A 17,459-nucleotide genomic window follows, 5' to 3' on the forward strand; every position below is an offset into this window, starting at 1 on the left:
CTGCTCACAGTCTGCCCACAATACAGAACTGCTCTGGAGAAGGCATTCTTGTGTTCACCAGAATCGAAAGTAGATCTTTCCAGATTGCTCAGATGACTGCTTCTAGAACCATCAATTCCATTTTCTAGAGAAATGCATGCGAGCAGAGCGGGTAGGCAAGGCCTGGCCTCTTCTTGCCAGGGTTGCCATTCAACTGGGAAGACGATGCATATTCTCAGAAAAAGAGAAGTTAACCAGAGAAAAAAGACTACTCAGCAGGTGGGATTTGAAATGGTCCTCTGAGAAAAGTGGGGTTAAGAGAGGCATCTGCGGCTTGGCAGACAATTTAAGGGGACATCAGAGTCGCCAGGTCCACCCAGCAAGACCTAGTGTCTGTACATTTTGCATCTCTCTCTGCACCTGCCAGGCTCAGAGCAAAAGCCTTTTCCTCTCCTACCCTTGAGGAGGTGGAATGCAGCTGTCTCAATTTATTTAAAAATGTCTTGAATATGTGATCATTAATCACCTACCAAGATTCCTCCCCTCTAGACAGAATAAAGCTGGGTCCATTAACCCAAGTTTCTTACATCTGACCCCTCAGCCATCTTAAGGCCCTGGTCTCAGCAGAACCGAAGAGGTACTTAGAACACTGGACTTTGTTCCATCTGACAATGTCGGCGTGACCTTTTGCAAGTCATTTAACCACCCTAAGCCTCAGTTTCTCTGCCTGTAAAACAGGCATCCTACTATTACCTATTGCATAGGGTCGTGTGAGGTTTCAGTGAGATGTTTGCTGCAGCACGCTCCCCAAGATGCCTGGTTTCAGCAGCTGAGAATTGTTCTGTTACTATCGTTCCCCACATTACACTCGGAATCGGTCATAACTGTCAGGTGAAGTGCTGAATAGCACTGCTAACATTCTGAAGGCTGCTAAAAATAGAAAAGAGTTATTTATTTTACCTGCAACTTTGCATTTTTTAAGCTGACATTTTTTTTTTATTAGACAGTACTCTGACGGCATAATAAAATGAAATGAATCTGTGATGTTATCTCCCTAATGAGGCCAGTATGGCACAAAAGCAGTGAAGTCCCTGAAAATAGCAACCAAATCTCCAGAGTCTGTTTGATGTTAGCAGTTATGAAGCATTAAGGACCTAGGAGGGAAAAAGCACCTTCCCTTCCGCTTCTTTGCCTTCCTCATCAGACCCAGAATTCTTGGTCTCACTATTGGCTTCTTAGGATCTCGCAGGTTCCCTGAAGTAAGCAGGCATCAATAATTACTGTATATGCTAAATAAATAAAAGTATTTTTACTTAGAAAGTTTTGAAGAAAATGGGGAAACTGAAGTTAAGAAGTAGAACTCAGACTAGTTTCAGGAGTGTGTGAGATCAGCTCATGGTCACTGTAGCCTCTCTGAAGTTGACTCTCCCTGTGGTAGTGTAAGTCTTTTGGGTCTCATATATGGTATCGTTGAAGGAGCATGAGCATGGGGGTCAGACAGACTTGGACTTGATTACGGACCTGCCAACTAGCAGCTAGGTGACAACGAGGAATCAGTGTGTTCTCCCTGTCATATTGTGTGGTGTTAGCACCAATTCTATAGAATTGTTGAGGGCATGAGAGATGTTGACATGAGGTACTTGGTACCTCTAGGCTTTCTCTTTGCCTTAATTTCTGAACTATTTGGAAAAGCTTCATTTTGGCAGAGATAGGATTTGGTAAGAGTCTTAAAGAACAGGTAGTGCTTTGACAGATAGCAAGGTAAGGGTGTCAGGGTGTCATTCCAGTTAGAGGGCATACTCAGAGCCGTGCGGTAGATGCAGGAAAGTTGCTGCGAGTGTGGCCCTGGACTGTCAGGTTGGAAGGACCCACTTGTGAGGATTGTTAAACAGGTTTGGTATTGTGGAAGGTGTGTAACCAGGGGCTTATGTACAGTAAGGCATCCTAGCAAGTGACTTGAGAGCCATCGTTTGCACCTGAGCCAAAGGCAGATGGATTTGGTAAAGGGTGTAGAATGATTGGAGGGAGGTGAGACAAGCAAACCGCCTAGAAGGCTCTTGCACGAAAAGTAACAAGGATAATTGAGATACAAACCAAGAGACAGACCAAAGAAATGAACCACCACTCTGGCAACTGCAATCAGAGTTCTCCCTCCATGGTGAGGGGGAACTGGGCAAGACGGGTCCCACCTTAGATGACTGGAGACAGTGGTAGAAAAAGGTGGAGGGGAGGAGGAAGAAGGCTCTCTCTTCACCATACATTGTTTGGGGGTATTTGGGGACATCCAGTTAGAGAATTTAATCAGACAGTTGATAACATGGCTTTGGGGCTCAGGGTTAGCAACTCGTGTCAGTGGCGCATACCTTATGGCCGAAACCATAGGAGTGTTTGAAAGCACAAAAGAGGAAGGTGCAAAAAAGAAGAGAGGTGGTGAGAGAGCTGGGGAGGTTCTGTGTTTGATGTTGGCTGCAGAACTAGTGACAGGAAGAGAAGGAGGAGTCGATATAGGAAAGAAAACTGAGCATGGAGCAGGAGATGCCACGCCCAGGGAGACAGCAGACCCAGTTTCAACATGGGGGGCTGGTGCAGTTCTAAACAGTCAGTTTTGAGGACATTGAAGCCAGTCAGAGGTCTTAGATTTGATGACTAGGTGGCCATGGAGCTCTTTAAGAAAGCAGCTGAGTGGAGGCAAAAGTTAGATGGTAACATACTAGGTGGAAGAGTGAGGAAGCAGCTACAAGAAAAGACCAGACTTCCCAGTGCTTAGACAGAGGGCAGAGCTGGGCAGTAGTTTGAGGGAAGACAAAAAATAATAATAATAGAAGATAGCCCAGGCTTTTTTTTCTTTTCTTAATACATGCTATGAACAGGGAGATATTGAAAGGACACATGGAATAAGAATTGAGGCTCTGGCCGGTTGGCTCAGCTGTAGATTTTTGACCTGGTGTGTGGAAGTCCCGGGTTCAATTCCTGGTCAGGGCACACATGAGAAGCTACCATCTGCTTCTCCAGTCCTCCCCTTCCCCCATCTCTCATGGCTTGATTGGTTTGAGCGCATAGGTTCTGGGTGCTGGGATGGCTTTGGAGCCTCTCTGCCTCAAGCGCTAAAAATAGCTCTGTTACAAGCATGGCCCTAGATGGGCAGAGCCTTGGCCCCGGGCGGGGAGGGGTTGCCATGGGATCCTGGTCAAGGCACTTGCAGAACTCTGTCTCTCTGTCCCCCCTCCTCTCTCACATACACACAATGAAAGGAATTGGAGAACACAGAGTTCCCTTCTCCAGGGAGAAGGTACAACAAGCAGCCCTTCAGCAGTCTGAGGGTGGGTGTCTGTTAACCAGTCATTACCCTTGGTAGTTGGGCCAGAGCTGCTGAAGTAGTAGATTTAAACAATTTCCTGCTGGCCTGTCCTTGGTGGTTATGAAGGAGATGGCATTTGCCTTTGATGCTTTCCCCCGTCCCCTGATTTTTCCTGCTTGGCCTGGGGAATGTTCCTCCCACCACCACCATCACCACTGCGCTCAGAAATGAATGATTGGTCTACCACTGTTCTATTAACTAATGAATCTGATAGGCTAATTGTTGCTCCTGGCAGAAGACTAGAGAACTATTTCTCATAATAGATAGCCTTCTGAAGCAGTAATCTCTCTTATTGTCTAATTCATTGTCTAATTCACTCATGTCTCACATGGTGCAACTGCAGGTCAAAGGAGAGGAGTAGGGGAGGCAGAGGAGATATTGGGAGATTTTTGCTCTTCAATTCTAGTACCTTAAGCACTAAAAAATACAATGCCATATCCTCCAAATAAAACTAAAAGTCTTTTTAAAAATGCCAAACTTCCATGTCAGCTATACTTAAAACAGATTAAATTTCTTTTTTTTCTGATTACAAAATTTTGGCTGAATTTAGTAATATCAAATCTTTAAAAGAACTTTTTTATGTGTGTGTGCCCCCTGTAGTCCATCTGACCATTGGGAAATCCACCTTGTCTTCCATGGATTAGATTTCTCTTCTCCTGGCTGAGGACAGAGTCTCGCTGGACTGGGATGTATGGAGCTGTGTCGCCTGGGTTCCAGCCCATTTGTGCTGGACTTTGCGGGCTGTGAAGAGCTCCCTGGAGTTCGCATCGAGCCGCTCCCCTTTCAGAGCGCTGATGCCCTTTAATAGGGTGGGGGTGGCACCTTAGACACTAATTGTGACATAGCTCCTCTGAACTTAATGACTCTTCCTGGTTTTAGTTAATGTAATTACTCTATTTTGTGGGACATATTTTCTGAAATTTATGGGAGTTATTTTATCAATAATAAGTAAAAGCAAGCCATTGTACTCTGGGTTATACTGTGTCATGTTCTAAACCCAAATGCGTGGAATTCTTAGAAAAACCTATAGTTGGGGGTTAAATATGTTCTTGGAGGGTCCGTGACAAGATGCAGTCTGGTGTAAGGGAACAGGCTTAGCTGGGAACCAGAAATTCTGGATCTCAGTCTCAGCCCAGACCGCTGCCTTTCACGTGGTCGTGCCTGTGGGATGCTGTTCTTCCTGCCCAGATATGGGGGCTAATCTTCCCGCCCGGCCTCTAAAATCCCGAGAACTGAGAGAGGCACGGGACTTGAACTTGCCATGAAAGCAGAATTGCTGTTCAATACATGGAAAAATTGTAATTTTATAAGCTGTTTCTGCAGAATGAGAGAAGCCAGTAGAATATTCTACATGCAGTAAATATATTATATTTTCAGTTTATAGGAAGCCAGTGTGCCACCTAGCCAACCGAAGATCTGGGCAAAGATTTTCATATTTAATTTTTTAAGTAAAGAGGAGAATTTTTACACGTATGACCATGTGGCTTCTGTGTTGGTGGTGCCACTTGAGTCTCCGCATCCCGGGAGAGGTTTGCTTAGTGGCAGTTTGACTGGACTGCCCCAAGCTGAGCTGCACAGCTGTCGTCGGGGTGAGAAGCTCAGTGTTGTCTCTGCTCTCTTTCATTTGGCAAAATAATTCCTACTTTCTCCCTTCAGTGAAACAGCTTTTCAACCTCCTCTCCAGTGAGGAAGGTTTGATTTCTTTTCTCTTTTTTCCCCCAGCCTTGACTTGGCAGAAAGCCAGATCTGCTGAAATAACCGCAGTAGCAATTTTCATTTATTTCTCTAAATATACAGAACACTGGGCTCAGCCAGTTACAGTCTACCTTCACTCGTGCTGCAGGTGGTCAAGATGGAAGCCACTCTCATGGGGAAAGTCCCCCTGTGCGGTTCATTATCATTGCAGCGGTTCATTATCATTGCAGCGTAGAAAGTGACATCTTCCGCTTTACAGAGAGGAGGGGGCCCAGAGAATATGGGTAAATAAGGCGCCTGAGGGGTGAGGTTCTGAATTGGAGCCAGTCCACTGCCTCTGTGAGTCCCTGTGTCTCGTAGTTTGATTAAGGTAAAGAGCAGTTCAAGGGCAAAGCTTGGAGGGGAGTTCACTGTATTTGATATGAAATGAAAATCACATACACATAAGAACCGTATCTTTGAAACACAGATTCCATTAATTTCTTTAACAGGGGTAAACACTTCTGTCTTCATTTTGCCTGTTAGCCAGGCAGTAATTTTGAACTTCTTCATCGTCACTTGGGCGGCTTGCCTTCCCAGAGTGGTTTTTCATAGCTGTCTGCGATCTTGACAGCTCTTGTGTGTCCACACAGCAGGACTTTGGCAGAAAGGAAAGAACCCTTGTTTCCTCCTGCACGATTCATTCTCGTGTTGCCTTTGTTCGTTCTTCAGACTGCAGAGGCCGGCAGTGCCTTGCAGCTCCAGGAGGAGCCGATGGCTGCTCTATGGCTGTCGGTTTCGTGGCAGCCTGTCCTGCAGCAGCTTTGGCTGGGATGGGAATGTCTGGTCCCGCTCTGGCTCAGCGTTGAATACCCAGGTGCAGAGTCACCCAGCGTAGACGGGGCAGGCAGTGGAGAGGCGAGAAGACGGAGCTGAGGTGGGGGTCCGGCGGACAGGAGAAATCTGGCCGCTTGGCTTTAAGGTTTCCTGTGAGGCTATGTTTGCCAAGTAAAGGATCTGGGAGAGGATATAACAGTGACAGGAAAGAGCTGATGTCACTGTCAGGCACGGAGGGGCTTCTGTACAGTGGCTTTGAGCATTGGCAGGCTAGCTCGGATAAGCGGAACGTGGATGATGGGGGAAAGGGAGGTGAGAGGATGGGAGAGGGCAACTCAGACTGCTGTCCGCATGGAGGTGGAGGACAAGAATGGTTAGCAACAAGCCAAGTTCCTGACACGCTGCAGAGGCACAGGGAGAGGGTCCCCTCCGTCCCTCTAGCACCAGTACCATGTCGTGGTGCCCTGGCACCCGGTGTCTAACCGCCCTGGCACTCATCTGGCAGCCGACAGCAGGCTTTGACCGAGCAGCGATCTCATCCCATTGTGCACAGGTGCTCTGCCGGGCCAGGCCCAGTGCTGGTGGCCCTCCTTCATATGAGCTACTGATCTGGGCAGGTGTGGCCCTGGGCCCAGAGCCTGGCAAGGGACCAGCACCCTTTTATGCAGAAAAAGGTACCCTTTTCCCTCGGCTAGTGTCCCAAGCTCAGCTTGTTAAAACTTAACAAAGATTTCAATTTTCATTCACCCCTTTCTCTGGACAGCAGCCAAATGTGATGGTTCTGTATTTGACAGTGATTCAACAATCTGAAATCCCTTAGGACCTACTGAATGAAAGAATAAAAATATCTAGGATTTTGCCTTACTTCAGGCCTCCGAGAAGCAGACACTGAGACAAGGATCCTAGTGCAAGTTTCTTTGGCAAGTGAATCTGGGAACACTGATAAAGTGTGGAGAAGTGAGGCAGGGAGTGAAGGAAACCAGCGGAGGGTGTGTCATCACACAGGGTACCCCACAAACAACGGGGTCTTTATCCCGAGTCACGCCCTCCAGTCCCACTCCAGGGCAAGGGAGCTGAAGTATTCACCCCAGCTCCTATCAGTCAGGAGGTGAGGACGCTGGGTTGGTGTGGGGAAGGTCCTGGCTGTGGCCTGCTGCCGGCCACAAACTGGGCTCCAGCAGCCAGAGAGCCCTCAGGCCCAGAGATGCGAGTGCTGGAGGCAGGGCCAGGCTGCAAGGAAATGGGGATGACTGGGAGGCTGTGGTCAGGACCTGGGAAGCCTCTACTCCAGCCTGCAGGTGGCATTAACACAGAAGCTTCAGGGAAGCCCCAAAGCTGCAATGGCAAGGCTGGTGAGTCTAGGAGTGCCTGCACAGGGGCATCTCCTCATCTTCCTTCAACAGGCTTTATAACCGAATATTGAGATTTTATTTATTTGTAAAGAGTATAGGGGATGACCTTGGAGCAGACTACGTTTTCCTAGGACCCTCAGAAATTAAATGGCCCCATGCTCTGTGGCCGTACTCATGAGTCACAGACCTCGTAGGCCTTGGGGATGCCTGAGGCGTGATTGGGCCTTGAATGTTGTAAGGGCACCAGCTTACCAAGTCTCTGAGCTGGTACATTATAATACAAATGCCTGTTGTAAATTAGTTTGAATTTTTTATTACAGAACAACACTGACCACATCTTGAGCATCTTCTTTTTTTTTTTTTTTTTAATTAATTTATTTATTTTTATTTATTCATTTTTAGAGAGGAGAGGGAGAGACAGAGAGAGAGAAGGGGGGGGAGGAGCTGGAAGCATCAACTCCCATATGTGCCTTGACCAGGCAAGCCCAGGGTTTTTTAAACCAGCAACCTCAGCATTTCCAGGTCAACGTTTTATCCACTGCGCCACCACAGGTCAGGCTTGAGCATCTTCTATAACCGCAGGCAAGGTACTAGATCCTTTGTTTGTGTGAGCATATCTAATACTCATAGGAGGCCTGAATTGTGGATATTATCGGCTCACTTTTAAATATGAGAAAACAGCTTCAGAGACATGGGACTGATACCCACATGCTTCTGAATTCATTTCTGCCTTTCTTGGGTACCACTCAGTAGTGGTTGCAGGAGTGAGGAGCACAGAAACCCTATCATAAATCCCTTTATAAGTCCCTTCCTCCTGGCTAACTGTTCTTTTTCTTAAAACATGTGGATGTATATAATTTATACTTTCCAGAAGATGATTCTCTCATTTTGGGCCATTTTATAAATGCCAAAATAACAGCACAACGATGTGTTACACTGGCTGGAGACATCTCTGTATCCATAGTGTATGTTAAAATACTTTTTCTTTTTTTTTATTGAGAGAGAGAGACAACGTAGAAATATATATAGAGAGAAAGACAGGAAGGGAGAGAGAGATGAGAAGCATCAACTTGTAGTTGTATTACTTTAGTTATTCATTGATTGCTTCTCATACGTGCATTGACTGGGGGTCACCAACTGAGCCAGTGACCCCTTTTTCAAGCCAGCGACCTTTGGGCTCAAGCTAGTGACCATGGGATCATGTCTATGATCCCACACTCAAGCCGGTGATCCTATGCTCAAACTGGTGACCTTAGGGTTTTGAAAGTGGGACCTCAGCGTCCCAGGTTGATACTTTATCCACTGTGCTACCACCAATCAGGCTGAAATACATTTATGGTATGTTAAATATCAATTTTTAAAACTCCTAAGATATAAATTAATATTACAAAGAAATATAACTGTATACCCCAATAGGATGGTTATAATAAAGAAAGTAGACAATAACAAGTGTTGACAAGGATGTGAAGAAATTGTAACCCTCCTACACTGCTGGTGGCAACCTAAAATGGTACAGCCACTTTAGAAAACAGTTTATCAATTCCTCAAAAAATTAAACATAGAATTAACATGTGACTCAAAAATTCCACTTCTAGATATGTACCCAGGAGAAATGAAAAGAATATTCACATTAAAAACTTTTATATGACTGTTAATAGCAGCACTCATAATAGCCAAAGTAGAAAAAACTCAAATGTCCATCAGTTGTTGAATGGGTACATAAAATGTGGTAAATGCATACAATGGAATATTAGTCATAAAAGTGAATGATTGATTCATGATACAACATGAATGAACTTTTGAAATAAGTTATGCTTAGTAAAAGAAACCTGGCACAAAAAGTTGCTTATTTTGTAATTCAATTTATATGAAATGTCCAGAACAGGCAAAACTATAAAGACAAAAAGTAGAGTGATGGTTGCCTAGGCTCGGGGAGTGGGAAGGCTGGGGAGTCCCTGCTTGTGGGTGCAGAGTTGTTTAAGGGGCGATGAAAATGCTCTGGAATTTGTGGTGGCGATTGCACAACTTTGTGAATGTTCTGACAACCTCTGAGTCGTACACTTTTACTTTATTTTATTTATTTTTTATTGACTGCTTTTAGAGAGACACAGAAAGGAAGGGGGGAGAGAGAGAGACAGAGGAAGCGGAAAGAGAAAAAGAGCACGAGAGAATTCATTTGTTGTTCCACTTCAGTTGTGCATTCACTGGTTGCTTCCCTTACGGGCCTGATCAGGGGTGGAACCCACAACCTTGTCATCTCAGGATGATGCTCTAACCAACTAAGCTAACTGGCCAGGGCCTATACTTTTATTAAAGGGGTGAATTTTATGGTATGTAAATTATATTTCAATAAGCAAAACAAAACTTCTGGCTGGATATTTGTGTTGACAAAAAATGAGTGTCAACATTTGAATTAACCCAAGAAATTCTGCTTTTTAGTTAATGTTTTAGAAATTTTCTGTCTGGTTGTTGCCAAAGCCCTTCATGGTCTCTGAGTTTATGTTATTTGGTTTTTTCTTGTGCAAACAAATATAAAGCTTTACTTATGTCTTAGCCTTGAACATGCTTGGCATCCTTCAAGTCAAGACAAATCCATGCAACTTTTAGGAAGGAAACTCATGTATCTTTCTCTTTCTCTCTCAGATAAAAGAAATTTGGAAGTTGAATACTTGGTTCCCCAAGTGAAACAAAGTTGCGATGTGGGGGTAGGCAGGTCTTTGGCCTTGGTGTGTCTTGTTCTGGAGGACAATTCTAGGTATAATGCTTCAGGAAGGCAGATTTAAAACCAACATAAGTACACAATATTCTAACAACTAGAGCACGTTGTCTTTTGGGCAGGCTCACCATCACCTATCAGGCCATGGAGATAGGAGTTGTATATTGAGAAGAGGTTGAACTGGCTGACTCTACAGTTCATATTTACTCCAAGAAGTTGGGATTCTACCTCTCCAGCAGTACTACTCCAGTTTCCATAGCAATGACTCTTTGTTCATTGAACTAATCAATTATATATTAGGAAATAATTTAGAATTGATTTGGAAGAAAGCAGAAAAACAGACAAGAAGCTCATGCTTGTTTCCTCAATGTTGGGAGACTGCAATTGATTCGAAAGCCTAAACTGTTAGATGCTGGTTGGGGGGGCCAGGAGGTCAGGATTCTAGGCACAGATCTGCTACCTACCTAATTGACTGGCTGACATTTTGCAAGTCATCTACCCTTTCCAAATCTGTTTGCTTATTTGTAAAACATAGTGTTGGTTTTTCTTAACTTAATTTTTTTCATAGCAAGTCTTGCATGTGTCTTTTTCTAGCCTCTGATCACCCTTTGCCTGTTTTTAATTACTTCTGCTTCAAGGAAGGCTTACCATGTGCATACCCACCATTTTCCTTGCCATTCTGGTCTCCTCACTGATTCTATGGTAGTCCCTGCTTTATCATGGCTGACACTGTCTTGACTGCTATGTAGGCTAGTAGGGTGTTTTTGTTACCTCGTTAATCACTTGCTTCAATCTTTTGTATTAGTTTTAGAATCTACTGTTTTGTAAACTACTTAGGAAAACAGCACAGTTTAAAGAGAGAATATTTGAAATCAGAGCCTTAAAGTTATTTCCTCAAAGTAAGATAATGTGACTGGACCTTAGTTTTCCAGTTTGTGAAATGGGTATAATTGTACCTACCTTACCCAGTCACTGTGAAAATTAAGTGAGATAAAATATAAAAAGGTTTGAACCCATAGTGGTTGGTAATGGTGTTGGGGGACAGCTGGTTGTTAGCATAGGCTGAAAGAACTTCTCCCCTAATACTTTCAGAACTGCCCCCCGGGGCAGAGAGTTAATGATTGTTCTCAGCAATCAATTTCTCTTCCTAATACTCCTCAGTATTTAAAGAGTATTCCAAGTTTCAATCTTGCTGTGGGAATTTGTCTTTGTTTATTTGTTTGTTTCTTAATAAAGATACAAGAAAAGTCATTTAAATCATTGACCACATTTGGCTACAAGCCTTGGCTGGTCTTTAGAGATTGTTATTAGATTACTTTTTGATGATCTCTTCTTGGTAATAATTACTTTCACTTTTCATAACATCCGTCCTGGTGCCCATTTTCTAAACCTTTAAGGGGTCCCCTGCTTTCCTCTGTCTCCGGAGTAATATTCCTGCCAGGCTGGGGAACAGTTGTTGGGTAACAGGTCAAATGTATTAATAGACAGGCCATATGGTTCACAGACAGTTTGCTCTCAACAACCTGAAAGGAATTCTGGTGGTTTGATTTTTCTTTTTTCTTAATTTTAACTATAAAAATGTAAGAACCATCTGCTGTTATTTTTTGTGTGTGGTAAGTTATTTAGCTCCTCTGCTGCTATGGAGTTAGCGCTGCTCTGCGTGGAGGCTTCCAGGCAAAGCTGGGTTCCTTCATTCTCAGTCATCACGTGTGTGAAGTGTGGGCCTTATCCAGATTCCCTTTGCAAATTGCAGGAGGTTTGACTACATGTAATTAGGTCTTGAGATTTATATGACTTGTCTTACCTGGTTAAATGATTTAATTGTAGTGGTTCATTTGATGATTGAGAATAGGTCACATACTATTGCTATGGAGCACAGCAAATAGTGTGATATGATAGAGAATGATGCCAGAGCGGGGGGGGGGGGGAGGGCTTTAGTTAGGGTCGTGGAGGCCTTCAAGGGGAAGGAAATTGGAATTGACATAGTGGTGAGACAGCGGAGCATACAGGGAGCTGGGGGTAAAGAGGGGCTAGTGGAGTAGAAGCTGCCAGAGGTTTCAGGGAGGAGATACAGTCATCAGACTTACATCTCTAGGAAGCCCATTCTGACTACTCAGTGCAAATTGGATTGTTGAGAGCAAGAACAGAGGAAGGAAGACCAGTGAGGAGACGATAGCTGTTGTCCAGAAGAGAAACAATGGTGGCTTGGTCTAAAGGTGTGTGGTACAGCTGGTGAGATGTGGTAGAATTTGGGATATGTTGTAGATATTGGATCTATGGAATATACTGAATAATTTTAGTCTGAGTAACTGGGTGGAGTTCTGGATGCAGTAACTGATGGTGCAGTTCTTGCTTGGATATGGAGGGCTTGCTGGTTCTTTTTTGTTAAGCTTGAGATGGCTAATGGATATCCACATAAATGTTTAACAGGCAATTGAGTGCCTGAACCTGGAGCTTAGATGAATGTAAAGGCAGAAATGTTCATTTAAATTATGTGAAGGTCAAGTGTGTATAGATGGAGAGGAGACTGAGGTCTGGGTATAGGACATGCCATCAGTTTGAAGTTTGGAGGAGATAACAGTCATCCCTTGCCATATTGTGTTTCACTTTTTGTGGTTTCACTGTATCGTGGATTTTCAAATTGTATATATCTAATTTTGTATCGTGGATTTTTTACTGTATCATGGGATTTTGTGGTATATAAATATTTTTATATATTTATTATTTTAATTATTTTTAAAATAAGCAAAATAAGTGTGGGAAAGTTTAATAACAGTGTGGGAAAGGTTTATAAGAGTGTGGGGAGAGTTTATAAAGCCTTAAGATATATATAAATAATAAAATAAATATAAGGTTGCTACTTTGTGAATTTTCTCCTATCACGGGGGTGGGGAGTGTGTTCTGGAATCTAACCCCTCGCGATAGATGAGGGACCACTGGTACTTGCAAAGGACTCTGATCGGGAATAGCAGAGAGATTGCAGAGAGCCCTGTGCTGACTAGGTGGCAGGAAAGAAAAGTGTCTCCAAGAGGAGGACAAAATGTCATTTACTCACCATTCAGTGCCAAGTGTTTGTACCCAGCACGTGTATTCAAGTGTAATTCCAAAAGTTTATTTTATAGCTACAGGCTGAGTGACAACTAGAGCAAGCAACGAACCCAACGCCAATCCACAGAAACTCTCAGCCACAGTGGGATCACAAATTGAAGCGTCTTGTTTGGGAGGCAGCTCTTTGCCCAAGTCTCAGTCAGGCCTTGTGAGGCTTTTATACTATCACCAAAGCGGCAAAAAGTAATCAGTTTTTGTTTGTTTATTTGTTTGTTTTGGGTGGTGGTGTTTAATGGCCGTTGTATATATATAGCTATGCCATAGATCAGTTCTTCAAAAATAATGATTAAATTTTAATTCTAAAACTTTAAGGGTCTGACCAGGCGGTGGCGCAGTGGATAGAGCGTTGGACTGGGATGCGGAGGACCCATGTTCGAGACCCCGAGGTCGCCAGCTTGAGCAAAGGCTCATCTGGTTTGAGCAAAGCTCACCAGCTTGGACCCAAGGTTGCTGGCTTGAGCAAGGGGTTACTCTGTCTGCTGAAGGCCCATGGTCAAGGCACATACGAGAAAGCAATCAATGAGCAACTAAGGTGTCGCAACGAAAAACTAATGATTGATGCTTCTCATCTCTCTCCGTTCCTGTCTGTCCCTGTCTAGCCCTCTCTCTGACTCTCTCTCTGTCTCTGTAAAAAAAATATAAATAAATAAAACTTTAAGGCTCATCTAAAATAAAAACCTGTACCCAACTTGGTGCATGCATGACAGGACACATAAACATTCTTATATACTGTTCACAAAAATTAGGGGATAATTCAAAATGTACTTTCAAGATCAGGGAATATATAGATACTCCAGTACTTTCAGCCTTTTGTATAGTGCATTTTCACCAATGAAATAAGTTTTGCCTCTCATTTGCATAATAAACAACTTTTTTGACTTGTTTGCTTTTCTGATGTTCTTGTTTAATAAAAAAAATGCTTCTTTTTTTAATCGCTTTATATTCATTTTGAAATATCCCCTAATTTTTTTAAGCAGTGTATTTTTAACTATTTTATGTCAGCAGTGAGATTCAAGTAATTTAACAACCAGTTCTCTGCCCCAATGACTGATTTAAGTATAAAAAACCAATATACCAAAAGGTAACTTATTATTTCATGAACTTAATACTTAAATAAGAACAATAAAGAGGTACACAAAACTAGATTATGTTATAAGAAAGGGTTTTAAAATATTAATGAAAAAATTAAGTAATACCTGATCAAAAAACCAATAAAACTGTTATTTAAGATATTTCCATATTGCTTAGCGTCCTCAATTGCAATTGTTTTTACTCATGGATGGAATGAACATTACTACAGGCATTTAGAATACGCTGTTGCACAGATGAAAGTTAAAAAAGAATAAGGAGTAGCCCTGGCTGGTTGGCTCAGTGGTAGAGCGTCGGCCTGGTGTGTGGAAGTCCCGGGTTCGATTCCTGGCCAGCGCCCATCTGCTTCTCCACCCCTCCCCCTCTCCTTCCTCTCTGTCTTTTTCTTCCCCTCCTGCAGCCAAGGCTCCATTGGAGCAAAGTTGGCCTGGGCGCTGAGGATGGCTCTGTGGCCTCTGCCTCAGGTGCTAAAATGGCTCCTGTTGCAGCAGAGCAACGCCCCGGATGGGCAGAGCATCGCCCCCTGGTGGGCAGAGCATCGCCCCCTGGTGGGCGTGCCGGGTGGATCCCGGTTGGTCGGGCGCATATAGGACTGTGTCTGCCTGCCGCCCTCCACTTCTCACTTGGGAAAAATTAAAAAAAAAAAAAGAGTAAGGAATGTAAATTTGTGATTTCCACATTGGGCGGCTTCCCAGGTGCCCACCTTAGAACCCTGATTACAAGTGCCATTTTAACAACCGGTTCACTGAACTCAACAAAAAATTAGATATTGGTTCTGTCGAACTGGTGCAAACTGGCTGAATCCTACCACTGCTTTATGCTTAATCCTGGCAAGATAAGTCTTAGACCATTTTCTAAATTTTATCTTATCTTGAAGGTTAACTTCAGCTTATGAAAACTCATGTATTATCTGTCACTTGGTAAATGACATTTAAATAAGTAGAGATTTCTTGCCTTCTACCTCTTTTAAAGTGAAAGTAAATACACTCCAATAAACTTTTTTTTTTCTTAAGTGAGAAGCGGGGAGGCAGAGTAACAGACTTATGCACGAAGCCTGACCAGGATGCACCTGGCAAGCCCACTACCGGGTGATACTTTGCCCATGTAGGGCCGTTGCTTCATTGTCCAGCAGCCCAGCTATTTTATTTTAGCTCCTGAGGCGAGGCCATGGAGCCGTCCTCAGCTCCCAGGGCCAACTTGTTCCCACTGAGCCATGGCTGCAGGAAGAAGAGAAAGAGATAGAGAGAAGGGAGGGGGGAGGGATGGAGAAGCACATGGTTGTTTCTCCTGTGTGCCCTGACTGGGAATCGAACCTGGAACGTCCATATGCCGGGCCAATGCTCTACCACTAAGCCAACCAGCCAGGGCCTCCAATAAACATTTTAAATCTAAGGACAATGTAGACGAGTCCTATTTTTTGTACTCTATACTATAATGTGATAGGTCATTTTTTCCCTGCTGTATTATGCGTGTTTTCTCTAAAACCCAAAGATGGTTTGTTTTGCTGATTCTAATCACATTTGGAGAAATAGTGGATTTTTTTTTTTTTTTGTTTGTTTGTTTGTTTGTTTTTGTATTTTTCTGAAGCTGGAAACAGGGAGAGACAGTCAGACAGACTCCCGCATGCGCCCGACCGGGATCCACCTGGCACGCCCACCAGGGGCCACGCTCTGCCCACCAGGGGGCAATGCTCTGCCCCTCCGGGGCGTCGCTCTGTCGAGACCAGAGCCACTCTAGCGCCTGGGGCAGAGGCCAAGGAGCCATCCCCAGCACCCGGGCCATCTTTGCTCCAATGGAGCCTTGGCTGCGGGAGGGGAAGAGAGAGACAGAGAGGAAGGAGGGGGGGGTGGAGAAGCAAATGGGCGCTTCTCCTATGTGCCCTGGCTGGGAATCGAACCCGGGTCCCCTGCACACCAGGCCGACGCTCTACCGCTGAGCCAACTGGCCAGGGCAGTGGATTTGTTTTAAATTAAGCAAAGCTGTATTTTCTTTCCAGAGGTTTCAATGGGTGACAAATACTTGGGCAAATTCTGTGTATGTTTTATTCTTAACTTTTACCCTACTGACATTTAGTTAAATTTTACAGATAGATAAAGCTAATAAGAATGTAACGGGCTGATAATTGGCAATAGATCGTGGTGATGATTAGTCTCTCTGTTATTCAACCAAATACTTGGTTCACTAATTGAATGAGACTTGCTGGGAACAATACATCAGAAAATGATCCCTTTCCATAATTTTAACAAAATAACTAACACCTGCTGCTTTGTATAAAAACAAAATTTTACAGTACCATGAAATTCTCCATTTTTTCTTTCAGTTTGAAATAAGTTACTTCAAACTGGAAGTAGCTTATTTACCTGGTTGGTTCAGTCCTGTTTTCAAAGACTGAAGTTCAAGAGTAATGCCTAAAGCGTAGGCATTACTCAGTTTCAAAGACTGAAGTTCAAGAGTAATGCCTTAGCTCTGTGCAGCTGTACTCTAGTCATGAATAAGATGGTAAGCCAGTCCCACAGCTCTGTACTTAGTTTTTTGTGAAGGTTATAGGATGTAACAAGCCTTGTTCTTCGGTTCCTCACAGTTATCTTTCTGAGGTGTCAGATTATCCTTGAGTCATTCCTAGTTCCCAGAGCTAGGCTGCATAGTGTGGGGGTGAAGGAAGTTCTGGGCACTCCTCTTTTCTCCCTTCTTTTCTCTTGCCCTCCCCTCTGCCACTTGGGGAAAATAAAGTTGAACGGCCACCTGGGTGGAAGAGGCTGGGGTGGCATTGGTGTGGGAAAGGTGCTGTTATGGGGGTGTCTCCCAGGAAGAGGCTGTGTCTATCTTACCCACCCCCTGCCCTAGCACTCAGCAGTGTGCCTGGCATGTAAATGGCCCATCATTCCATGGTGAACATTGAGTGATTGGACATCAGGGCTCATAACAGTGCCGTTCCGGGCAGGCTTCTCCCCTTCCCCTCTCACAGTTACCTTCTTGAATTGCACATGGTCCATAGTCAAACCAAATCCCAGAAACCCACACCTGGGAAATCCCTTGATTATCTGTTTGGAAGGACTTCTTTTGTCTCAGAACCTTTGACCCAGTTAAAGCACCACTATGCATGTGAAGAAAACACTCAGATTCTTCGGGACACAAGGCAGTAATATCTTGCTAAGAAGAGGAGCCTCGTAAATCTGGTCATGTCTTCCCATTGAGTAGAATCCAAGCACATGGCCTTGCTGGTGAGGCCCTGCATGAACCCGCTCCTGCTTTCTTTTTGGACCGCCCACCCTGCCATTCTTGGAGCACCCCAGGCCCCTCCTGCCTGCTGTACCCTCTGTCTGGAGTCTGGACGGTTCTTCCACAG

General features: G+C 44.1%; 1 protein-coding gene across 1 annotated transcript in view; it reads left to right on the forward strand.

The window, feature by feature from the left end:
* Nucleotides 1-17,459, forward strand: part of KIF5C (kinesin family member 5C) — a 163,410-nt gene that overhangs the window by 36,357 nt on the left and 109,594 nt on the right. The window lies entirely within an intron of this gene.

This window comes from Saccopteryx leptura, chromosome 7, assembly GCF_036850995.1.
Source record: "Saccopteryx leptura isolate mSacLep1 chromosome 7, mSacLep1_pri_phased_curated, whole genome shotgun sequence".
In the NCBI taxonomy this organism is placed as follows: Eukaryota; Metazoa; Chordata; class Mammalia; order Chiroptera; family Emballonuridae; genus Saccopteryx; species Saccopteryx leptura.